The following is a 26,928-nucleotide window of genomic DNA, read 5'->3' as shown; positions in this document are numbered from 1 at the left end:
GCCAGAGGGAGCAGCTGGCTTCAGGCTGGCACACAGGCCTCAGCCTCATCCAGGGGCAGGGCCAAGAGCAAGATTGGTCTGAGGGACATTTCTTAGAGATCTTAGTCCAGCACTTGCACACACCTTAACTCAATCTCCCTACACCGCAGGGATGAAGACAGGATAGGAACATTTATCCCCCCTGACAAAGGGGAGCAGAGACTCTCCTAACATAAGTGCAGAAACAGGTCCTACGACTAGACAGTTGGAGACTACCTGGGGAAAGGCACAAACTCTTGGTGAGTGGCCGAAATCAGGAAAGATAGGACTGCCTTCACCAAATACTTAGTATGCTGGCAACACGGGTTACAGAGTGGGGGTGACACTTGCTCCTCATGAGGACGAGTGGGCATGAGAGAAGAACAGGGCTTTGCTGTGAGATGCACCTGGGGTGGGTCGTAGCTCTGTTCTGTGTGTGTGACCCTGGGCAGGTCCCTTAACTTCCAAGTTTCATTTTGGTCATTGGTAAATGGAGATTGACAACCCATACCTTGTAGAGTTATTTGTGGGGGGTCAATGGATCTGATTACTATGAACAGGCAGCTTCAACTTCCAACTGTTCCCAATTTTTCTCATAAAAGTAGAACCTTCTTTATGAGAGAATAGGGTAGATGAGAAGGAGAAATATATCCTAACATTCTACTGTTTCTCCAACTTTTGTTAAATCTCCCAGCATTGAGGAACTCAACAAAAGAAGCACGAGGGTAAGGGGAAAAATTAGTAATGGAACCGGCTCCGTTAGATGATTAGGTACATGCCCTCCTTTCTCTGTAAGCTCCTGGACATTCACAGGCATCACAGAGGTGCCATGAAATCTGGTACCTGTCTCCCCATAGCACCCAGGTCAAGACAAGATCAAGGAAGCAAGTAACCTAGCTTTGAGTGGGGATAGTCCCAGGGGCAGAGTCCTGTGTTCTGAGAGCTGAGAGGACCCAGGCCGCCCTAGGTTTGGTCGGAGGGGGTCGGGGAGAACTTCCAGTGGTACTGATGCTACTCCCCATGAAACGCTTTTCATGGGCCCCAACTACCTCTGCGCATGCTTAATTTCTAGCACACAGAGATCAGGCCAAAGACCAGGAACCTTTAGAACAGGTGTCTACTCATCCAGATTAGAAGCTGCCTGAGAATGGGGCAGCCTGGGTGGCTCAGCGGTTCAGCACCGCCTTCAGTCCAGGGCGTGACCCTGGAGACCTGGGATCGAGTCCCATGTCTGTCTCCCTGCATGGAGCCTGCTTCTCCCTCCTCTGCCTGTGTCTCTGCCTGTGTGTGTGTGTGTGTGTGTGTGTGTGTGTGTGTGTCTCATGGATAAATAAATAAAAATCTTAAAAAAAAAATAGAAGCTGCCTGAGCTTTGGCCCAGGTCTTCCGAAGCTCTGCCTGCAGTAGACACTTCACAGGCTATAACCGGACCGCAGCAGGGATACCATCACTGCCAGCAGCAGCACCTTGTTTTCCATTTAGCACAGTGCAGCCTGCCCAGCTGTCTCTAAGGCAGTGGGGATGCAGAATGATGGAGGGAGAGGGGTGGTCCTTGCCCTCAAGGCACTCAGGGTCAGGGAAGACTAGACACATATAGAAATGAAATGAATTGCTCAGCAGTGACTACAGTGAACAATACCACACTGTATATTTGAAAGTTGCTAAGGGAGTAGATCTTCAAAGTTCTCATCACAAGAAAAACAAATATATTAAAAAAAAAGAAAAACAAATATATACCTGTGGTGATGGATATTAACTAGACAATGTGATTGTATCACAATACACACACAGTGAATCATTGCCTTTTATACTTGAAAGTAATACTGTCAATTATACATCAATAAAAAAAGGAAAGGGGCACCTGGGTGGCTCAGTTGGCTAAGCATCTGCCTTTGGCTCAGGTCATGATCCTGCAGTCCTAGGATCAAGCCTGGGTTGGGCTCTCTACTCAATAGAGAGTCTGCTTCTACCTCTCCCTCTGCTCCTCCCCCTGCTTGTGTTCTCTCTCTTGCTCACTCTCTCAAATAAATAAATAAATAAATAAATAAATCTTTAAAAAAAAATCAAGGGGAAAAAAATGCCAAATTAAGTGTGGTGGATACTATCAGATAGAAATAAGTAGATAGGATGATGGCCTAAGCGGCAGGTGTCAGCTCTAAGCTAATGGTAGGCAAAGGGGGAATCGAGGACCCAGAAGGGTATCACAGGAGGGAGCCTGAAAGATGAGAAGAGGGACAGGTGGTCTGGAGGAAAAGGAGGAAGGGCAGGCATTCAAGAAGAGGGAGCAGTGTGATAGGGACACCACCTGGCTTTGCGTGTTCACAGCCATGCACAGCTTGGCATGGCTGGGCAGCAGGTGCCAGAACAAGGCTGGGGAGTAAGGCAAGCTCAATGCATCAAAGAGAAACATAATCATCTGTGCCACTACTTTCAATCTAAGAAGAATATCCAGCATCAAAAACTGCACCAATTAACTTTCTAGACAGTTGTAAAATACTGCCAAGGCCACCAATGACTACTACTTCATAGTTGTTTTCTTACTGTAGAAAAACAGAAATGGGGATAGACTGTAAGGGTCTGGCTCAGTTAAACCAATGGCAAAGATATTCAGTGCTGTTCTGGTTCATGGGTCACTCCGATGTGGAAACGACACTGTAGACCCAGGGTATAACAGACCAGATGTCCAAGACACCAAGAAGGAACCATATCTGTCTGTGCTCTGCTCTGGAGGTAGAGAGGCAACCAACAAGAGGCAGAGCTTGCATCTCTCCCATGCCTTTTGTCTCACAGCAGCAGGACAGCTGGACCCCTCTAATGGCCTTGTCCCCCTTTCTTCTATATCACCCCACATCCAGCCACAAAGGCAGTGAGGTTCTATGACTTCTATGGGGCAAAGCAGCTGGTAGAATGTCTTTCATTATTCAAAAAACTTATAAGGAATGGCTGTTGGGTAATGAAAATGATGCCAAGTGCTCTGGAGAAGCAAAGAGGGAGAAAGCAGCAAGGAGCAGCAAGCCAATCATTTTGAGATACCAGTTCCAGGCCAATGAGCAAAGGCTTCTGGATTGATTCAATTCAAACCTGATGTTGATGACCCTCACAGTTTCCAAGAAAACCTCCATTCCCTCCTTCCTCCCCACACCTTCCTTCATTAAGCACCATACCTGGAGCTTTTGGAACAGCGTTGAACATGTAACTCACTTTTTGATTGGGAGTTTCCATGACTCTTTGAACTTTCACCTCCTGGTCTATAAAATGCAGAGGGATCTGAGTCATCTTGTGGAGTTGCTCTGAGAACTTAATTAGGTTACATATTTTGGAAATACTTAGGAGAGTCTGGCACATTAAAGATGTCCAGGAAAAAAAAAAAAGATGTCCAGAAAAGTGACCCCAATGGTCAGCCATTGTGATATCAACCTTATTCTTTCTCTTCCCTTCATACCCTGGGGCTCAATATGAGAGGTAGAGACACAACCACTGGTGGGGGGCGGAGGGCAAGAACAGAATGTCAGGGGTGGCTGGGTGACTCAGTCCGTTAAGTGTCTGCCTTTGGCTCAGGTCATAGTCTTGGAGTCCTGAGATTGAGCCCCATATAGGGCTTCCTCTTCCTCTGCCCCTCCCCCACAACCATCCTCAGCTCGTGCTCACATGCACACGCATGTTCTCTCTCTCTCTCAAATAAATTAAAAAAAAAAAAAAGTAGAGTGTCAGTCCTATGCAGGATGATGCCTGGAAAGAGGAATGGGCTCTGAATCAGAAAAACCTCTGCTACCACTAATCAATGTTGTGCCAAGAAACAACAAGAAACAAGTCACCTTGCACTCGGGCTGCAGTTTCTTCAACTACTAGGCCAGGGACAATAAACCATGCCTCCTTCACAAGGGCAGTGTGAACAAAATATAAACAAGAAAATCTCTACTCTGTGCACTGTGCTACCAAAATGCCAGGCCCTATGGAGAAGTCTAGTTGAGGAGGAGGGAGGAATTAAACAACAAAGTTAAATCAATATACAGTAAGACAAGCATGAAAAGAATAAAACATCAAGGAACAAATTTAACAAAAGAAGTGCAAGACTGGTACACTGAAAACTACAAAATATCATTGAAAAAATTTGAAGATCTAAACAAAAAGAAAGCCATCTCATGTTCATGGATCAGAGACTGAACATTGTTAAGATGGTAATATTCCCCAAAATGATTCAATACAAACCCTAACAAAAATTGCAGCTTACTTCATTTATAGAAATTGACAAGATAATCCTAAAATCCATAAGGGAATACAAAAGAACCAGAACAACCAAGAGAATCTTGAAAAAGAACACAGTTGGAGGATTCATATTTGCCAATTCCAAAACTCATTAGGAAGCTACAGTAATCAAGATGGTGTGGTACTGGCATAGGGATAGACACATATATCAATGGAATAGACTTGAGAGCCCTTAAGACCCTCATAGTTACAGTCAATTGATCTTCAACAGGGTGCCAAAAACAATTCAGCAATGATGCTGTAACAACTGGATAGCTACAAGCAAAAGAATGAAGTTGGACCCCTAACTCACACCATTTATAGACATTCACACAAAATGGATGAGACTTAAATGCAAGGGCTAAAACTATAAAGCTTTTAGGATAAAATATAAATTTCTGTGGCCTTGGTTTCTTAGCTATGACAGAAGATATATAAGCAACCAAAGAAAACAGATAAATTGATTTCATCAAAATAAAAAAAAAACTTTTGTATTCTCAAGAACACCAAAGAGAAAAGACAACTACACAGAATGGCAGAAAGTTTTTACAAATTAAGTAATCTTCTAAAGGTTTAATATCCAGAATATATATTTTTTAAAAACCCTCTTACACCTCAAACACAAAAATACAAACAACTTCATTAAAAATAGGGAGGAGAAATAAATAAATAAAATCTTTAAAAATAGGGAGGAGATTTGAACAGATATTTCTCCAAAGACATACAAATGGCCAATACATACATGAAGAGATGCTCAATGTCATTAGGAAAATGCAAATCAAAACCACAATGAGATAAACTTCACACCTACTAGGGTAGCTAAAATCAACAAGACAGATAACCACAAGTATTAGTGGTGATACAGAGAAATCGGAACCCTCAAACACTCCTGATGGGAATATAAAATGATGCAGTGGCAGCCCGGGTGGCTCAGCAGTTTAGTGCCACCTTCGGCCCAGGGCCTGATCCTGGAGACCCAGGGTCAAGTCCCACGATGGGGTCCCTGCATGGAGCCTGCTTCTCCCTCTGCCTGTGTCTCTGCCTCTCTCTCTCTGTGTCTCTCATAAATAAAATAAAATAAATTTTAAAAAATGATGCAGCCACTTCAGAAAATGTTTGGAGTTCCTCAAATGATTAAATACTGAGTTACCATATGACCCAGCTCCTAGATAGATACACAAGAGAAATGAAAATTTATGTCTACACAAAATGTGTACACAAAGGATCACAGTAGCATTGTTCATAATAACCAAAAAGTAGAAATAAGCTAAATGTCCAATTGGTGAATAAACAAAATGTGGTATATCCATATAATGGAATATTATTCAGCCAAAGAAAAAAAAATGATGTACTATTACTTGTGACAAAGTGGGTGAGCTTGAAAACATCCTAACTGAAAAAAAGCCAGACACAAAAGGCCACATACCATATGACTCCATTTATATGAAATGTCTGGAATAGGCCAAACCACAGAGACAGAAAGTATATTAGTGGTTGCCAGGGGCTAGAAGAGGGGTGAGTAACAGAGAGTGACTGCTGATGGGCATAGTGTTTCCTTCTGGGGTAAGGAGTATGTTTTGGAATAGTGGTGTTGGTTAGACAACACTACATATACTAAAACCACTGAATTATATACTTTTTTAAAAGGGTGAATTTTACAGTATGTGAATTATATCCCAAATAAAGCTATCATAAAAATGAATTTTTAAAACTAATGTATATTTGGATGCCGAGGTGACTTGGTGGTTGGGCATCTGTCTTCAGCTCAGGGTGTGATCCCTGGGTCTGGGATCGGGTCCTGCATCGGGCTCCCTGCATGGAGCCTGCTTCTCCCTCTGCCTGTGTCTCTGCCACTCTCTTTGTGTCTCTCATGAATAAATAAAATCTTTATAAAAATAAACATAAAAAATAAAAGTAACATATGTTAAAGCTTAAAAAGTTAAAATCCGGGCAGCCCAGGGGGCTCAGCAGTTTAGCGCCACCTTCAGCCCAGGGCCTGATCCTGGAGACCTGGAATCGAGTCCCATGTCAGCTTCCCTACATGGAGGCTCCTTCTCCCTCTGCCTGTGTCTCTGCCTATGTCTCTGCCTCTCTCTCTCTCTCTCTCTCTCTCTCTCTCTGTCTCTCTGAATAAAAAAAAAATTAAAAAAAAAGTTAAAATCCTCACACAAATAAAAATTCTATATGCTTGCTTTTTAACCACCCATCAGAAGCCTATATGCTCCCTGACCTAAGAGAGTCTTCTAGTAAGGGGAAGAGAGCTTTCTGTGGGCAAAGCAAATTCAGTGCTGGGTTACTCTGGGATGTGGTACCCTCATTTATATTGATTAGTGTTTTAACATAAAAATAAATATATTACAGGTTAACAAATACTTTTCATAAAACACAACTATATTTTTAAAAACACTGAGGAGAGTGATATTATTTTACATTTTTGCAAATCTCCTTAATGTCCAGCTTAATAGAAGATACTGGATTCTCATATCTGTGCTTCTACATTCAATCTGTTGTAGTAAATGATGCTCATGAAGAAAATGTGGACAACTTCCCCCAATATGTATTAGCAAAAAGAAGGAATATATATGTATATATATATTAAGGGAGGAATATTTTAGTAGCCATTTCAGACAATGGTGGATACTCCTGTTTAATACACCAAAACTTGACCAAAAGTTATTAATGATAACGTGAAATAGGAAACCCTATGAGCCTTAATGTACTCTGTTATGTTAAAATCCACTGGCCTATCTTGAAAAAATAAATGGGCCTTATGCCAAACATAATTTTGTAACCTTACATACCACTCTGGTCATTTGGAAACATACTGGTTCACTGAGTTATGCTGATGCTCAAGATGGGGACACATTTTATAATAAAATGCCAAGATATCACATGTGTGATACTACCACCAATATCATCAGGAAAGTCTAAGGACTAAAAGCTGCCCAGCTCAAGATGTTAGATAAAAGTTTTCCAAAATTCTAATTGTGGCTTGACAGCTCCATGATCATCAGCAATAAATGCTATTAGTTATTTTCTTTGAAGCAACAGGTTCACTACTCCATTTTTTGAGAAAAAGTCTATCGAATACCCAACTCTGAACAACCACAATTGCCAGTTGTTCTTTCAAGTGAAAACAACATTCCCTGAAAAAGGTGACTATTCAGCTGGCTACCCAAACCACCTCAGAAGCACCTGTCCTCATGCTACCCAGTGTAGTTCAGCATGCAGAGTAACTCCCCATCTCACCACACAGGGTATGAAGGACATGTACACATGCATAGAGTTAATGAAATGAATGTTTTTCTTGCTTTGTCAAGGCCACTCTTAAGTGAAGCTGGCTCTTTGGAACAGCAAACTTGTGGAGGTGAAGGGCTCCATGCCTGCCGGATAGTCTGCTGCCACTGTCCTGACTCCTGCAAAGGAACCAGTTTTGCCCACCTCTGCTTTTGCACCATCAATGCAAATGTCAACATAGTGAAACAGACAAGGAACCTCTTGGTATCATTATGAAAATTATTCTGACTCGGGGACTCCCTTGAAAGGGTTTTAAGGACCCCACTTGAAGAGATATTTGTCTAGGAGACCACTCCCTGCAGACTGGGAGAAGGGAAAACCTTTAAAATAAAACAGACTTCCTCACGTGGTGACGTAAGGAGAGGCGTCAGAGGTGAGCAGAAAATGAGACAAGACCCCTGTTCTGAGTCAGGGCAGGAGGCTGACTCAATGCCCTTTAACTGACAGTCTGAAAGGGCCCAGGAGTTTGTGCAGAAAAGATGGCTTGCTGTGGTTTCAAAATCTTACAAACAAGCTCCCTGTCTTTTTGCTCTCTGACTCCACTCCACTTTTCCATTCCTTTGACCTCAACATAAAAGGAGCACCTTCAATTCTTGGGATGGTTCTCCCGTTTCCACACCAAAGAGGGCAAAGTGGTAAACTTATGCAAGTTGGAGGAGAGCAAGAAGGCTAAAAGAAAGGAGAGCTGCAAACCCCATCCTCTGCTGTGGCCCAGCCGTCCCCAGCCTCAGCTTGCCCCACATTCCTACTACATTCCCTTCCTGCCAAGTCAGGGCCGGCCTAGATCCCTGCCAACTAGCTCCTTGGTTCAGTGTGAACAAAGGGGGGGGGGCTCCCCACTTGTCCTTCTGCCACAGCTCAAGTCTGCTGGTAGGGAAGGCCCCTGCTCTCAGCACCTCTGTTCTCAGCTCCCATCCTACAGCAACTAACACAAGACCCCAAGTTGGCTCAAAGCCCAATTTCCCAGGATATTCAGTAGAACTACGTGAAGTCAGAGTGGGAATGGATTTCTCATCGGAGATATGATGGTTGCAACAGCAGCAGCAGAAAAGCCAGGGCCTGAGAGTTCAAATGCAGAAAACAAAGTGCCATTCAGGCCCCCAGCGACTAACAATAGGCCCTTATCCTGGTGTCTGGTGTAAGCCAAGAGCTGCTAAGCAGAGCTGGAGTGCCCAGTGGGTAGTCCTGGGGCAGGTCTGCCCCTAGGATGTGCAGGGCCCCTGGCAACTATTTTAGGGGGATAACCTCATCTATATAAAAAACTTGAGTCACTCACGCTTAGCACCGTCAGCACCATCTGGCTGGCCCAATCTCACATGATCCTACAAAAGAAATACTATGACCACCAGTAGGGCCACCCTCCTGGAACTGGGCCCAGACATGGGACCCTGGAACAACCTCTTAGGACATCTGGTTGTCCCTGCACAAGGCAGAGTTGAGAGCATCCCAGAGGGGCGATGTGGATCCCACCCAGGGTTAGGAATGGCCAGCAAGAACGGCACTGGAGGGGGACACAGAAGACTCACAGGGAGGTACCCCACACGTGGGGCCCCCTGCAGACCACAGGTGCCTGGCCTAAAGGTGGCAATGACCCTTGGATGAAGCCACAGTGGTGGGCTTAAAGGGTTAAAGGACTGCCTTCAAAAAAAGGCTAGGAACTTGGAGCTGGGGTGCTGCTTGTCTCCCAGCCACCAAGCACCCGGGCGACCCGGAAATGGCTCAATCTCCCCGCCCTGCACTCATCCCTGCCCAGCTCTTTCAGTGAGGGCAACAGGTAAGAGGCCGGGAAGTAGAACCTAAGAAGACTTGAATTCTCTGTGGAGAGGACTGCTGAGCCTGGGCCACAGTACATGCTCAATAAATGTGAGGAAAGAAGAAGCCCGTATAATCCACAAACTGATGATCTGCTGCCAGGCAAGAAAGCATTTAATTCAACTTGAAACAGATCCTGGCCCCCAGGGGCATTTCTGCCGTCACCTCAGTGACCCCACAGGGGCTGGTCAAGAGTAGTGCTATCAGAGGTCCTAGGGCACACCAGTGGAAAGGGGCTCACCAGGTCTGCAGGTAGCCCCAGGAACCTAATCTTAGCTAGGGACTCAGGGCAGGTGAGGGGAGCACAGTGGTTGCCACAGCTCCTCCCACCCTCCCCTCCAGTTGACGGAGAGTTGAGCTGGAGTCCCTAAAAACTGCCTGCTGTGTAGGCAGATAACCACGTGGCGGCCCGCCCAGTTAAGGTGCTCCCCTTCCCCACCATGCTTTTCTTCCTAGGACTTATCACAGCTGTAATTAAACAGTCACTGGCTTTCTGCCCATCTGCTCTGATGCCAGGCAACCAGGCCTTCATCCTTCTGGTTCCCTGTTGTGTGTCTCTAACAGGTAGCATGAGGCTTATAACACGAGTACTCAATAATTAGTTGGGGGTGCTTGCAAGTCTCTCTCAGCTACACAGTGGCCCTGAAGGTGAGCACCAGCTGTAGACCACGTGACCAGTGAGGCCATGTCCAGTGGCCACAGAGACCAAGGACCATTCAGCCCAGCCCACTATCTCCTCTTAGCAATGGGCAGGCCAGGTTCACGGCTATGGACAGAGGCCTATTCTGCGTGTTGCCAAGCAGTTTTCTATGTGTGGTCCGTGTTCCTCACAAGGTGAAATAGAGCCCTACCTCCTGAGTGACATGGTTGGCTGGACGCAGCAAGGAACTCACTCCACTGCCAGGCCCAAGACCACAGATTATTCATCTTGGCATCCCAAACCTAGCCGAACAGGAAACCAAGCAGGCACTGGGTAAATCTCTGTGGAAGTAATAAGCACTTAAGGGAGAAACCTAGCATTGCAGACTGTCCAAGGGATTTGGTGGTGGCAGAATACCTGGGTCCCAGGCCTGGTTCTTTGTGACCATCTGCATATTGGAGCCCCCGGCCCCCTCAGAACATAGGTGAGCGTGCTGTGCTTGCCGTGCGGGTTTCCTGAGTTGGCCTTCACCTGCCTGGGATAAGAAGGATAAGGAGAATTGATAAGCTAAGAAAAGAGGTCAAATCTGAAATTCCAAAACTAAGCTCCAGGGAAAACTGGAACCAGGCCTGGAGGGCTGATTGTAGGTTACAGCAGCTAATGTGTCTGTTGTGTGTACATTGCTCTCAAGCTGTGTCTGCTATGTGTTTGCCTTAGCTAGGCCTAAGCTTAATCTTTTTTTTTTTTTTTGAGATTTATTTATTTATTCATGAGAGACAGAGAGAGAAAGAGAGGTAGAGGGAGAAGCAGGCAGGCTCCCTGCAGGAGCCCAATGCGAGACTCGATCCCAGGACTCTGGGATCATGCCCTGAGCCAAAGGCAGATGCTCAACAGCTGAGCCACCCAGGTGTCCCAGCTTAGAGTAATCTAACACCTAAATAAATGCATGTCAACTGCTGAGACGGATGTAAGTCACCAAAAAGGGGAAAGGGTCTCAAAAACTGTTCATTCTTGTGTAAAAAGGCAGAGATTATTTTTTGCCTAGACGTGGGTGGCCTGGAACAGCGGCACGCACAGCCAACAGAAGGCTGTGGCAAAGGTCTCTGGAAGGCCCAGGAGGGCCTCCAGCTACTAGAAGGGAAGAAACTGGAATCCTCTCAGCTCTCTAAGTTATACATGTTTTTATCCCTCTGGAACACCCCCCATCCACTGCAAAACCTTGACTCAAAATGCCCAAGTCCCTTTCCAGGCAGCAGCCTGGTGGTAAGGAAAACAAATGAAATCCTCTTTCCTCCTCCTAAATCATTTTGCATTAAAGGAAAAATCACGTGAAGGCAATCAGAATTCGTGTTTCTACTGGCAGCTCCTGCAGAAGGGAGGTGAGCAAACCACCAAGCCTCGTGTCTACTTTTATTATTTTTTTTATTTTTTATTTTTTAGATTTTTTATTTTTATTTACTTATTCATGAGAGACACAGAGAGAGGCAGAGACATAGGCAGAGGGAGAAGCAGGCTCCTCACAGGGAGCCCGATGTGGGACTCAATTCCTGGACCCGGGATCACACCCTGAGCCAAAGGCAGACACTCAACCGCTGAGCCACCCAGGCGTCCCTCATGTCTACTTTTAATGTCTCTTTTGGGGGGTGTGGGTGGGAAGATGAGAGGTGAAGGAATAAATAAATAGAATAAATAAAATGTTTCTCCACCCTCTAAGCCTCCGGATGTTCTGTTCACCCTAGTCTCAAAGCAGAGCCCCACTCGAGTGGAAGCCTACAACACTTCTGTCTTCTTTCTGAAGATTACTCTATCCAGAAGTGCCTCTAATGTGGGAGCTCAGGGAGGAGACAGACCAAGCCCCACAAGCCTACAGGTCCATATGAGCCTTCAGTGCCCACATAAGCCAGAGGGTTTCAGGAGAAACCCTGGAAAAGACTCAGGCAGTCCTGGCACCATGGGCCCAAGGGGACTGCCTCAAGCCATGTCTCAAGCCATCAGGTTGGTCTCAAAGGGTAAAATGAATGAAGAAAAATTTTCTATTTTCAAGTTCCCCCTTCACTCACATCCTTAAAGAGCATCTTTTCGGAACTTGAGGGAGGGGCTTCCTGTGTGCTATCAGTGTCTCCCCTGAGATCTCTAGTTGCTGACAAGCTGTGAAGGAACAGAAGCCATTGCTTCCAGGGAAAGGGTGGAGGATCAGGGTAGTGACAACACTGGAATAGGCTCTAGGCCAGAGGCAGTGAATGGGCCAACCCCGAGGATCTGTGCTAGGAATAGCAAACAAATAGAAAAGAGGGAGAGGGGGCTCTAACTCCCAATGCTGAGACAAAAATGAGGCCTGGCAGTAAAGGGCCTGGCCCAGGCTCCCCCTCTGAATGAGGTCAGAATCAAAATCTAGGCCTCAACTCCTTGGGGAAGAGATACCGTATTACTCAGGAGAAACATGAGTTTATAAAACAGGCATCAGGGGGATCCCTGGGTGGCGCAGTGGTTTAGCACCTGCCTTTGGCCCAGGGCGCGATCCTGAAGACCCGGGATCGAATCCCACATCGGGCTCCCGGTGCATGGAGCCTGCTTCTCCCTCTGCCTATGTCTCTGCCTCTCTCTCTCTCTCTCTCTCTCTCTCTTTCTCTCTCTGTGTGACTATTATAAAATATACTTTAAAAAATTTATAAAACAGGCATCAGGTCAAAGGCACATCAGTGACCCAAACTTCTGCAAGTGATACTGGTTTGATAATGTCAGATACAACCTTGAGAATGCCGGTTACCACAATGCCTGGCACCAAATGCTCATCAAATGTATATGTGGATGAATGGATTCAGAATAATGCTGGTTCGATCTGGAGTACTCAGAGTAGCAGAGGCAGAGAGATGGTGCTTATGCAAGTAAAATGGAGCAAAGAGGATCACTTTACCATGGATCCAGAATATGTCATGCCTCTAATTGGGGCATAGAAGGAGGGGGAAGGGAGAAGGGGGAAGCCAGGGAGATGTGTTCTCAGATTCCACACGCCAACAAGACAGACCTCAGCTGTCACAGCAGACACCCTGAGGAAAGGTGCCAAGCTATTCATCCATAGGGCCATTGGCTCCAGAACTTGCCATATGAGGCTGGAAGAAATACAGGAGACAAGAGAAATGGCGTGGACCTAGACCAGGTGAGGTGTTTGGCCTGTCTTCCAGAAACCTGTTGCAGCTTCAGAAAGTACAAATGGCCAACTCTCGGCAATGGTTTCCTGTCAACTCCAGGCTCTCAAAAGCACCCCTCCGTCTTCACTGTGCCCTCCTCCAAGCAGCCTTACCTGGGAATCTCTTCCCTCCACACAGGAGAACTACGACCTCCTGAGGGAATGGCATTGGGCCTAGACTCACATTTGTTCAGTGCAGAGAAATGTGATGCAGGGTGGCCAACACAAGATGCCTTACTGGGTCGGTGGCTTGACTGCCCCCGATTGCATCCACTCATACACGTGCCTCCACTGTGTCATAAGGAAGACAACGCCCTTTCACTAGGGCATCAAGAAGTGTGGCAACAACCTTGCTACACACTAAACTGTTGGCTAAAAAAAAAACCTCCTCCTTTACATCTCTTCAGATCTTTGGGCAGGCTTATCTTTTTCTTCACTACAGCCTAAAGCAGCAGTATTGTACAAAGGAAATCGAAGAAAAATGAAACAGAGGCCAAGGAAAATTTTGTCAAACAGAGATGAACCAAGATGTTCTGAGCAAAGAATCCTGCTTCCACACCCTGGGCATCATGTCAGATGCTAGCAGTGAAGGAAAAATAAAAGGAAGGAAAGCTTTGCAAAGGACACCACAGAAATGGACAAAGAGAAAACCCAGGCCAAAGAAATAAGTGAATGCACAGCCTTCTGGCAGAGGGTTCTGTCTTGTTCTGTTGGCAGCAGTACAGCAGCAGGGCCAGGGGCACGGTTTGGATGTTAGGGCAGAGAGAAGAGTCTCTGCTGCTCCATCCCTGGACTACTTGGGGCAAGTAGATCACTCTCAGGAGTCTCAGTTTCCTCACGGTAACGCTTTTGACCTCCAGAAGAGACCACAGTGGAGCAGAACAAATGTAGCTGCCGTTATGACTTTGCTATTGATCTCTGTTATATACAGTTAGTTTTAAATGAGGGAGGTGGGGAATCAACCAGCAGATACAAAACCACCCAAGAACTCTCCTCTCATTTTTCCCACACTTTGGAACGCTCCCTGAGAATTTCAGACTGACAAGGCTCTACAAAGAGAAAGCTGCCTACCCCCTACATGATTCACAAAGGGGCTCCTTCCCTAGCCCCTAGCTCAGTTACACAGCAAAAAGGAGACTCAGCATCTTCCTCATTACAATTCCTCTGTGCTTGTGAATGAAGCTGTGGGTCCTTTGTCTGCATAAAGCCCACCCAGCATCTACAGTCTACAGTCACAGAATAGACTTTCTGAAAAAGTAAGGGGATTTCCGACAGTCCTAATTTAAATCAGAGTGGAGAGGTGCTTCAAATCTAAATAAACAGAATAATGACAAGAAAGATAAAGAAACAGCTATAGACAGATTTACTTTCATTCAACAATCTCCTTCCTCAACCTAAGATAAAAAACATTCTTTCAGTCTTCCTAGCGTCAACTAGGAAAAACAGTAGCCACCAGCTCTGCTGGATGTGCATCCATAACTCCAGGGAGGAGTGCCTGCTTATCCTGTGCTTTCCTATCTCTGATCCACATCCCTTCATGGCTGCGGGTGACATGTGCATGAGTTGTTTGCTGTCCACGGGAGCTGAGGGCCACTGGCCTGTCCATCACTGAGAAGGCCTGTTACTTTTGGCCTATATACCTTCTCCCTGATGAACTGTCCTGCCCAAGTTTGCTGTTAGCTATAAAGGGAGTTTCAAAGAAGGACACAAGGAGTATGCAAACATCCTCATGGGAAAATAACTCCCAAGAGAAAAGCAAGGTACAAGTCAGTAACATTAGCTTCGTTAGTAGACAGTAGCCTGTCACTACTGCCATGTCTCACTTCACTCAAGGATGCTGAGCCATGAATGCAGCAGAGAAAAGGGACCAGATACCACTGAGCAGCAAGAAGGCAGCCTAGTGAACATCTCTGCCACACACAAAGGAAAAGGAAGAAGTCTTAGAAGTCTACCACTTCCTTTCCACAAAAGAGCCATGTCATAGATAAGGTTTTAAATGGGTCACAGAAAAGCACATTGTGTCAAGATTCAGAAAATCATGAGGCCAAAAGAGAGAAAAGTTAGGAATTAAGGAGGCGTTGACTTGGCAGAACAAATGGCGAACACTATTTATTCTTTCTTCCTATTTGCAAACAAGACAGACATGATCCTTGAACAAAAGGACAATGGCATCCTAGGCTCCTATCTCAGAGAAGGTGTCTAAGAAGCTATGTGGAAAGAAGTGATCGAAGCCAAACTAATTCAAGATGCAGAGAATATAATAAAAAGAATGACAGGGCAGCAAGATTAAATAAAAAGAAGAAGCTCCTTTGCAGATTTGGAATTGTCTGGAGGCTCCTAAAAGCTAAAGGCCACAGTCCAGGGAAGACCATTATCTGAATCTTGCTTATAATTACCAAATATTACCTTTGTGATCAGAAAAGCCAAGCACATGGGACGCCCGGGTGGCTCAGTGGTTGAGCGTCTGCCTTCAGTTCAGGGTGTGATCCTGGGGTCTCAGGATCAAATCCCACATCAGGCTCCCTGCGAGGAGCCTGCTTCTCCCTCTGCCTGTGTCTCTGCCTCTCTCTCTGTGTCTCTCAGGAATAAATAAATAAAATCTTAAAAAAAAAAAAGCCAAGCACACTATATTCTCTCTGGAAAAAATATATACATAGCTCACAAATGTAAAATGTAAAGCTCCTACTGAAGGGCACATAATTTAAGAGATATTATCTTTTTTGAAACAATCTTGAACAAAAGGTAATTGTAGCCAATCTGCAATTGCCCACACTAATGAAATGGGAATGGCAAGCATAAGTAATTTTACAAATGTTTCTAGAGTACCTCTGAAAGGCCTGGCATAGTGTAGGAAGCAGAATTTTTTTAAAATGATCAAATCATGGTAAATTGATAGGCCCAGGGACTAGGTACATGATCAATTAGAAATGTTTGGCACGTGGGCCTAAAAAACATACACATAGTGGTTACAAGTATATACAAAGTGTATAGGTGCACTGACAAGGAGTAGAAGAAAATCTAACATTAAGCCTTCAGTCTACAACTTTACATTTTTTTTAGGTTTTTCCCCATCATTTTAGTATTTTAAAGTGCACAATTCAGTGGATTTTAGTACTTCACAGCGTTGTACAGTCATCACCACTAATCCAGAACATTTTTCTCTCCCCAAAAAGAAACCCAGTATGATTTTTTTTAAAGATTTAATTATTTATTTGAGGGAGAGGCATAGGGGGAGGGGCAGAGACAGAGGGAGAGAGAAAGTCCTAAGCAGGCTCCACACCTAGAGCAGAGCCTGACACGGGGATCAATCCCATGACCCATGAGATCATGACCTGGGCAAAAACCAAGAGTCAGATGCTTAATTGACTGAGCCACCCAGTCACCCCAGAAACCCAGTACTGTTAACAGTCACTTCCCACTCCCCACTCCCTCATCCCCGCCCCCCCCCCCCCCCCCGCCCTAGCAACTATTAATCTACCTTGCTTCTATGACTTTGCCTACTTGGACATTTCCTATAAAGTCCATATACTACATAGTCTTTAGCACAAGCTTCTTTCACAGAGTCTAAAGTTTTCAAGGTTCATCCATGCTGCAGCATGTATCATTCCTTCTTATGGCTGAATAACATTCCGTTTCATGGATATACCATATTTTATCTATCAGTTGATAAAATTTGGGTTGTTTCTACTTTTCGGCTGTTATGAATAATGCTGCTATGAACATTCATGCATATGTGACTGTTTAAATATATAATTTTTAATCATCCAGGCTGGCCTCCCTAGTTATGCTTTAATTAGTCAGGGACTTGAACCCAATAGTCTAGACTCCAGAGCTTGACTCCCGGTCACACCACTGGACTCCACTTCATTCCTTTTTTTTTTTTTTTTTTCTCCTCTTCATTCCTATGCTCTGATATGGAAGGTAACAGCAGCCCAGAAATGTGCTAGATGGCAGAAGAAAGCTGCAGAAATTTGAAAGTCACTGTTGACAATCTATATACATGAAGCACTTAGCTGCAGGGTCAGAAATCCACCTAACTGAATGTACTCCTTCCTGTCTTCACAGACCAATAGAAGGGAGATTATAGATAATCAATGGAAAACTCTATAAATTGACCTTTTGAATCCTATAGTAAAACACACTGCTGTAAAGCTAAATGGGACAAGGAGAACGACAAGTAGACAAGCACTTAGCCCCCAGTACACAACATGCTTCCTGTAAAAGTTCGTTTACTCATGCAAAAAAGAAAAGAACAAAAGGGCACCCAGGTGGCTCAGGGGTTAGGTGTCTGCCTTCACCTCAGGTCATGATCCCAGAGTCCTGGGGTCAAGCCCCGCATCGGGCTCCCAGGTCAGTGGAGAATCTGCTTCTCCTCCTACTCATGTGCATGCTCTCTCTTGCTCTCTCTCTCTCAAATAAAATCTTAAAAAAAACAAAAACAGAATTTAGAGGGCTAACTTTGGGTTTTACTCTCCCTACTTGGAAGGGCTAGATGAAGTCGAACTTACTGAAGGTTAAAGAGTGGTGATAAAGGCAGGAAATCAGACCATGGGAAACAAGCAATGTTTAAAGAATCAAGACTAAGAGAAAAAAGAAAAATATGTAAAGAATAGGAGAAATTCACGTGAAAGAACAGGAAGGGAAGAAAATCTAAGACAATAAAAACACATAGAAGAATTTATGTCTAAACTGGCCCAGACAGGGCCACCCTACCCCTGGGTGGCTCAGTGGTTGAGAGTCTGCCTTTGGCTTGAGTGTGTCCCGGGGTCCTGGGATTGAATCCTATATTGGGCTCCCCACAGGGAGCCTGCTTCTCCCTCTGCCTATGTCTCTGCCTCTCTCTCTCTCTCTCTGTGACTATCATAAATAAATAAAAATTAAAAAAAAAACTGTCCTTCAAAAGTGAGGAAGAAATTAAGGTATCCAAACAAAAGGGGACAGGGAATCTTGCCCTGCAAGATACGTTCAAGGAAATCATGCAAAATTATATGAATAGGTACTAGATAGTAATTCAAAGCCACACAGAAATAAAGATCTCAATAAAGGTAATTACATGGGCAATTATAAAAGCTAGTATTATTGCAACAATGCTTTATGAATATACTTTTTGTTTTCTACATTATTTAAGAGACTTAAATATTTGAAGAAAAAAACAATTACTAGTGTAAACACTAGTATTACTACAACTTTAGTTTATAACTTCAAATCTTCTTCTCTACATAATTTAGAAAACTAATGCATTTAAAAGAATTATTAGTTTATATTTTGGGGCACACAACATACAAAGATATAATCTTGTAACATCAACAACTGAAAAGAGTGGGGACAAAGCTATAAAAGGGCAGTTTTGTATATTATTTAAGTTAAAACGGTACAAGTGAAAATTAGACTGTTATAACTTTAGGACATTAAAAGTAATTCTCATAGTAACTATAAAGAAAAAGCTATAGAATACACACAAAAGGAAATGAGAAAAGATTTAAACATTTCACTACAAAAAAATCAACTGAACACAAAAGAAAAAAGTAATGCAGTAAATAATGGACAAAAAACTAAGGGCATATAGAAAACAACACAATGACAGAAGTAAGTCCTTCCTTATCAGTAATTTCTTTAAATGTAAATGGATTAAACTCTGCAAACAAAAGATATAGACTGGCATAATGGATTGAAAACACATTGTCTACAAGAGAATTACCTGAAATCCAAAGACACAAACTGGCTCAAAGTGACAGGATGGAGAAAGATATTCTGTGCAAATAGTAACCAAAAGGTTACTATTAGCAGGGTGGCCATACTAGTATCGAACAAAATAGATTCTAAATTAAAAACATCACAAGAGACAAATATATATTAATAAAGGATTCAACACAGCAAGAAAATATAACAATTATAAATACAGGGATCCCTGGGTGGCGCAGCGGTTTGGCGCCTGCCTTTGGCCCAGGGCGCGATCCTGGAGACCCAGGATTGAATCCCACATCGGGCTCCCGGTGCATGGAGCCTGCTTCTCCCTCTGCCTATGTCTCTGTGCCTCTCTCTCTCTCTCTCTGTGACTATCATAAATAAATAAAAATTAAAAAAAAAACAATTATAAATACAATTGATCATCAACTGACAAAATTGAAGAGAGAAATAAACAGTTCTACACTAATAGTTGGAAACTTCAATACCCCTCAAAATAATGGATAGAACAACCAGACAGAAGAGGACTTACAGAACATAATAAACCAACTAGATCTAACAGATATATATAGAATACTACCCAACAACAGAATACACATTCTTCTCAAGTGCACGTGGACATTTTCCAGGAGAGATCATACATTAGGCCACAAATTAAATTCTGATTAAAAAGATAGCTATCATCCAAATATCTTCTCTGATCACAATGGGATAAAGTTAGAAATCAATAAAAGGAAAAAGAAAATTCAGAAATTTGTGAAATTTAACAACACATTTTTAAATCACCAATGGACCAAAGAAGAAATCACAAGGGGGAGGGGAGGAGAGGAGAGGAAGAAAGAAAGAAAAAGAAAAGAAGAAAGAAAGAAAGAAAGAAAGAAAGAAAGAAAGAAAGAAAGAAAGAAAGAAAGAAAGAAGAACTCAAATCAACAACTTAATTTTACAACTTAAGGAACTAGAAAAAGAACAAACTAAACTCAGTAGAAGGAAGGAAATAATAAAAATTAAGAACAGAGATAAATGGAATAGAGAATAGAAAAAATTTAAAAAATCAAAAGTTAATTCTTAGATTCACAAAATTGATGAAAATGTAACTAGATAGACTAAGACAAAAAGAGAAAAGACCCAAATTACTAAAATGAGAAATAAAAGTGGGGATATTACTACTGATTCTACAGAAATAAAAAGGGCTATGTAATAACTATAAACAATTATACATGACAAATTGGATACCCTAAATAAAATGGACACATTCCTAGAAACACAAAACCTACCAAGACTAAATCATGAAGAAATAGAAAAATCTGGAGTATCTGTGACTAGTAAAGAGATTGAATCATTAATCAAAATTTCCCAACAAAGAAAAGCCCTGGACCTGATGGCTTCACTGGTGAATTCTACCAAGTATTTAAAGATGAACTAATACCAATCCTTCTCAAACTTTTTTTTTTTCCTTCTCAAATTTTTACAAAAATTGAAGAGGAGAGAGCATTTCCTAACTCATTCTATGAGGCCAACAGAACCTCGATACAAAAGCCAGATAAAGACACCTATAAGAAAACTAGATCAATATCCCTTAGGGACACTGATACAAAAACCCTCAAAAAACAAAACAAAACAAAAACAAAAACAAAAACAACAAACAGAATTCAGCAGCATATTATAAGGATTATTCACTCCACCTTATTGGAATTTATTCCTGGGATGCACAAGTTCAATATATGAAAACACATCAACAAAATGATGGAGGAAAAAAACAACTGATCATCTCAATTGATGCAGAAAAAATATTTAACAAAATCCAACATCCTTTCAGGATAAGAACATTCAATGAAACAGGAATAAAAAGAAACTACCTCCACATAATTAAAGCTATATATGAAAAACCCACAGCAAACATAATACTCAATGGTCAAAGACTGAAAGCTTTTCCTCTAAGATCAGGAACAAGGCAAGGATGCTTGCCCACTTTTGCCACCGCTGTTCAACATGGTACTGGAAGTTCTAACCAGAGCAATTATGCAATAAAAAGAAATCAAAAGCATGCAATTTAGAAGGAAGTAAAGTTATCTCTGTTTGTAGAGGATATGATCTTATATGTAGAAAACACAAAAGATACCACAAAAATGCTATTAGGATAAATAAATTCAGCTAGGTAGCAGGATACAAAGTAAACACAAAAGTCAGTTGCTTTACACATGAGCAATGAACAATCTGAAAAGAAAATTACAGAGACAATTTCATTTACAATAGCCTCAAAAGAACAAAATACTTAGGAATTAACTTAATCAAGAAGGTAAAAAACTTGTACAATAAAAACTACAACACATTGCTGAAAGAAATTAAAGAAGACATAAATAAATGAAAACATCCTGTGTTCATGGTTTGGAAGACTTAATATGGTTAAAATGTTAGTATTACCCTACGTGTTCTACAGATTCAATATAATTCCTAACAAAATCCTAATGACTATTTTTTTTCAAAAATAGAAAAATCCTAAAATTAATACAGAATCTCAAGGGACCCCAAATAGCTAAAATAATCTTGAAAAACAAAAAGAATAAAACTGGAGGACTGACACTTACTGATTTTAAAACCTACCACAAAGCCACAGTAATCAAAATAGTGTGGTACTGGCATAAAGACAGACATATAGACAATGGAATAGAAGTGAGAGCCCAGAATTAAACTCACATATATGAGCAAAGGATTTTCGACACAGATGCCAAGTTCACTGCACGGGGAAAGAATAGTCTTTTCAACAAATGGTGCTAGGAAAACAACATCTTCATGCAAAAGAATGAAGCTGGACCCTTACCTAACACCAGATGCAAAGGTTAACTCAAAATGGATCAAGGACCTAAATGTAAGTCCCCAAACAATAAAACTCTTAGAAGGAAACATGAAAAAAGCTTCATGCCATTAGTCTTGGCTATGATTTCTTGGATATAACACCAAAAGCACAGGTAAGAAAAGAAAAAATAGACAAATCAGACTCCATGAAAATGTTTAAATTTTGTACAAGACAATATTCCCAGAGTAAAAAAGCAACCTACAGAATGGAAGAAACATTTACAAGTAATATATCCAATAAAGGACTGATATGCAGAATAGATAGGACTCCTAAAACTCAACAACAAAAAAACCCAGTTCAAAAATGTGCAAAGGACCTGATCAGAGATTTCTCCAAAAAAGACATATAAAAGGCCACTAAGCATATGAAAAGACAAAGTATAATGGTGGTTTCCAGGGCAGGGAGATATATGGGAGGGGAGAATTGAAGTTATCAATTAATGGAAACATAGTTTCACTTTTACAAGATGAAAAAAGTTATGGGGTTGGATGGTGGTGACAGCTGCACAACAGTGTGAATATACTTAATACCACTGACCTTTGATTAAGATGGCAAATTTCATGTTCTGTGTATTTTAACACAATAAGAAAAAAAGGAAAAATAAAATAAGTAGCTTCTTCAGTATCCAGACAACAGATGGACCTTATAAAAATGGGTTTTTATGGGCAGCCTGGGTGGCTCAGCGGTTTAGCGCAGCCTTCAGCCCGGGGTGTGATCCTGGAGACCCGGGATCGAGTTCCATGTCAGGTTCCCAGCATGGAGCCTGCTTCTCCCTCTGCCTCTCTCTGTAATTCTCTCTCTGTGTAAGTCTCTGTCTCTCTCTGTGTGTGCCTCTCATGAATAAATAAGTAAAATATTTTTTTAAAAATGTTTTTAAATTTAATTTTTTGAGAGAGAGAAAGTGTGGGGAGGTGCAGAGGGAAAGAGAGAGAGAGGGATAGAAAAAGAATATCAAGCAGGCTCCATGACCAGCACGGAGCCAGATGCACGGCTTGATCTCACATCCCTGAGATCATGACTTGAGCTAACTGCCACCCAGGCACCATAAAAAAAGGTTTAAAACAAAAGATCAATTTGGCAGCAGTAGAATGACAATGGGATATTCACACAGTCTCCACGGGAATGCAAAAATGTGAAAATTATGGAGAATTTCAGAAATCAAAAGGGCAAAATACTTGGAAAAGCAACTATGCAAGGCAGGAATCTGCAACCAGAGACAAGGGGGACCAGAGTTTAAAATAGGATCATATCATTTTAAAAGTCCATTAAGGCAGGTATCAATAATTGCCTGTGTGTTATTCCTGCTCTCTAAGCAAACCTAACTGTGTAGTAAGTGCTAGAGTAGACCTAGCCCTCAGCCAGAGTTACTTGATACAGATGGGCCAACCACAGGCCTTTAAAATGAGAAGGGCAGACCCCAGGGATTGTATCTTCCATTACAAATTCAAAGTACCTTCCAGGGCAAATCAATGGCAAATAAGTTTAAAATGAGTGAGTCAGGGACGCCTGGGTGGCTCAGCGGTTGGACAGTTGCCTTCAGCTCATGTCATGATCCCAGGATCTGGAATCGAGTCCTGCATCGGGGTCCTGCAAAGAGCCTGCTTCTTCTTCTGCCTGTGTCTCTCTGCCTCTCTCTGTATCTCTCGTGAATAAACAAATAAATCTATAAATTAATTAATTAATTAATTAATTAAAATAAATAAAATAAAATAAAATGAGTCAGATTTCCAGGTTCGACCCAATTAAAGTACTACAGCTCTGGGGGAGTGACCCAAACCATCTCCATAACATCACTGTGATGCTGGTAGTCTTATTTTCAAGTGTTAAAGCCAAAGACGCATGAGAATGGGAGCCATATCCTAAGGATGAAAGGATCCTGCCTCAAAAGCACTACTTTAAAGTTAAACAAGAATTTTTCTAGCTGGGTCAGATAAACACTGATGAAAAATCGAAACAACAGGCCCCAAATGGAATCACTTGTGCCAAGCCCCACATCAGCAAGCCAAGATTTAATACCAAACCTAGTTGCAGGTTCCACCTCTCCCGGAAATGTAATCTTAAACCACTCAATCTGGACTTTTCTTTGTCAGCAGTAGTGAGGTATCTATCTGCCTGATAGACCCCATTCCATCCCCCAAAGAAAGGTGAGGTAATCTGTTCTTTCCTTGTCCCTGCACCTTTTGCCCATTTTGTATACCTCTTTAGAGCTCCTTTCTACTTGCTAGATGAGATGCTGCTCGACTCAAGAGCCACAAAATAAAACCAACTAAATCCTCAAATTTACTCAGTTGAATTTTGAGTTTGTTTTTTTTAATTCATGACTCCTGCAGATAATAACTAAAAATGCTGAATAAAATACCTGTATATATTTCTTAATTGTTTTTTCATTAAAAAAAAAACTTGATTTTTAAAAATCTTCTTAAAAGTGTTGACAAGCTAGCAAGAAAATAAGGAACACTCAGATCAAAATCTAAGTGGAGGAAGAAACCAGGAGAGACAAGTAAACACTGAAGCCTTTGCCCTGAGGGCATCTACAGAACCAGATGATCCTTCAAAGCTTCAACAAACACAAGGGCACAGCTCAGAGCCCACACAAGGTGGGGAGTCTATAGAGGTCTTTAACACCAATGCAGCTGGGACTTTGAAAGGATACTCTTTTTGCATGAGAGTGAACCAGAAATAAACCTATCTACCTCCTCACTGGCAAGAGGTATCTGAAAAAAAAAAAAAAAAGTGTCTTAATCCCTGTTACTGAACAGTTGGAGAACAACAACCCCCCACACACACACACACAAAAGTTGTAGTTACAACCCCCTCCCTTTGTAGTTACAAACAGCCCTCAAAGATTTGAAGTCTAAATTCCTACATGGGTGATCAGAAAACATTGCTCTAATACTGCTGATGGGAAAAAGGGTAAATTATCACAACCATGTTGGAAAAATTTCCCGTAAGCTTAGAAGGGTCAGACATGCCAGCAATTCCACTCCTAATTTATTCCCTGATGAAACTTGTGTTCATGTATACCAGGAACCATGGACAAGAATGTTCACAGCAGTGCTGTTCCTCAGAGCAAAAACATCAAAGTAGACCAAAGGCTTCTTGGCAGGGGAAAGGATCAATAGGCTGTAGTGCATTCATACAGTGGAAAGTTACAGAACAGTGAAAATGAAGGGAGCTAGGTACATCCACATGGACACATCACAGACACAATACTGAGTGAGTCAGAGGTCTATAGTATGACTCCATGTCTAGATGTTCAAAAATAGGCAAAACTAGACAGTAAGTTATTTAGAGATTGGTCACAGGTGGTAAAACTCTTGAGAAAATCAAGAGACAGGGTGCCTGGGTAGCTCAGTCTGTCAAGACGCCGACTCTTGGATTTCGGCTCAGCCCATTATCTCAGGGTCATGAGATCGAGTCCTGCTTCTGGGTCCGCACTCAGTGGGGGTCTGCATGAGATTCTCTAAGTAAATAAATCTTTTTTTTTAAGATTTTATTTATTTATTTATTCATGAGAGACACAAAGAGAGGGGCAGACATAAGTAGGAGAAGCAGGCTCCTCACAGGGAGCCCCATGCGGGACTCGATCCCCGGACCCAGGATCATGCCCTGAGCCAAAGGCAGACACTCAACCACTGAGCTACCCAGGTGCCCCTAAGTAAATAAAATTAAAAAAAGAAAAAGAAAATCAAGAGAATGATTATTACAGAATAGCTGCTGTGGGGGTAAGGCTCTTCAATTGGGGTGGGGGGCTATACATAGGATTTTTATATGGTCCTAGCCTTTTTATTCCTTAACCTGAGGGATGGAAACATAGGTGTTCATTATTTTGTTTTAACGTATGTGTGTCTATGTTTTAAATACCTCTTCTATGTGATATATTTTGTGGTAAACATATGGCAAAAAAAAAAAAGGAAAGAAAGAAACTATGGAACGTTATGCAGCTATTAAAGAGTGAAGCTGACATCTGTACTGATATGGGAAGATCTCTAAAACACAATGATAGACGAAAACAGCATGGAGCAGAGAGTGTAGGAGGAAAAAAGAAAAGAGATAGATTTATATTTTAAACAGACCCATCATCTCTAAAAGGATAGACAAGATACTTTAACCAGAGGTGGCTTCTAGGGAGCAGAACAGCGTTACAAGGGAAAAAAGAACAAAACAAGGCTTTTATATGTGTCATGTCAAGTCCAAGTATTACTCAGCTAAAATACATACTTTTTTTTTTTTTTTAAGTTAAGGCCTAACCCTTTGATATACCACTTGGTAAATTTGTTGTAAGACTATTAGGTTCAGCCTTCTGCGCTCAGGGCTCGGGGTCTGCTGTCTCAGTCCCTAAAACCCGATGAAGTTCAATAACAGGTACAATTTTGAAGTAAAAAAAAAAAAAAGACTATTAGGTTCATGGGTAGTGCCTCTAGGGCCACTGCCTGGGCCACACCAGGGCATTCTTTGACTCATCCATAGCTGTTCCACCAGACCTGTTTCCAGGATGGAAGGCACATCATCATCCCAAAGATTTCACTGCAAGGGTCCACCAACCCATCCAAGCCCAGAATCCCACAAGGACCTGATGATATTGTAATATAATAAATATGAATTTGGCCCTTATTCTCGGGTTTCTGGCATAAAAAGTTCTAAAACCCTTGGAATTTCCTGAGTGACAGGAGAGTCATCTTTTGTTATTCACAAGCCCTTTTCAGCCCCACCCTTAGGCCTTTAGGAATGGGAGAGGGGCTAAAGCTTGAGTTAATCACCAATGACCAATCATGTTTATGTTATGAAACCTCCATAAACACCCTAAACAACAGAGTTCAGAGAGCTCCATGAGGACAGAAGTTCCTGTGCTCAGGATACTTCTGGACTTTACCCAAAGTACTCCTTCATCTGGCTGTTCATTTGTATCCTTCATAATAAATAAGTCAGTAAACATAAGTAAAGTGTCTCCCTGGGTTCTGTGAACCATTATAGTAAATTATCAAACCCAAGGAAATGGTCTTGGGAGCCCCCTATTTACAGCCAGTCGGTCAGAAGTACAGATGGCAGCCTGGCACTTGTGACTGGCATCTGAACTGGAGGTAATCTTGTGCAATTGAGCCCTCAACCCATGGAGTCTGCACTAACTCCATGTGGTTAGTGTCAGAACTCAAACTGTAGGACACTCAGTATCAGAGAGTCAGAAACCTG

The 26,928-nt window shown here is 42.3% G+C and overlaps 1 protein-coding gene across 3 annotated transcripts in view; it reads right to left on the bottom strand.

Moving 5' to 3' along the window:
* The window catches only part of PC (pyruvate carboxylase), a 98,249-nt gene that overhangs the window by 52,828 nt on the left and 18,493 nt on the right, over positions 1–26,928 (bottom strand). The window contains exon 3 of one of the 3 annotated variants that reach the window (XM_055314968.1): positions 10,430–10,547. The exons of the other annotated variants lie outside the window; for them this stretch is intronic. The gene's annotated coding sequence lies outside the window, so the exon portion shown is untranslated. The remainder of the gene's footprint in view (positions 1–10,429; positions 10,548–26,928) is intronic. 3 annotated transcript variants of the gene reach the window in all.

Source organism: Nyctereutes procyonoides, unplaced genomic scaffold, assembly GCF_905146905.1.
Source record: "Nyctereutes procyonoides isolate TBG_1078 unplaced genomic scaffold, NYPRO_anot_genome, whole genome shotgun sequence".
In the NCBI taxonomy this organism is placed as follows: domain Eukaryota; kingdom Metazoa; phylum Chordata; class Mammalia; order Carnivora; family Canidae; genus Nyctereutes; species Nyctereutes procyonoides.
This window is presented reverse-complemented; position numbering and strand designations above follow the sequence as displayed.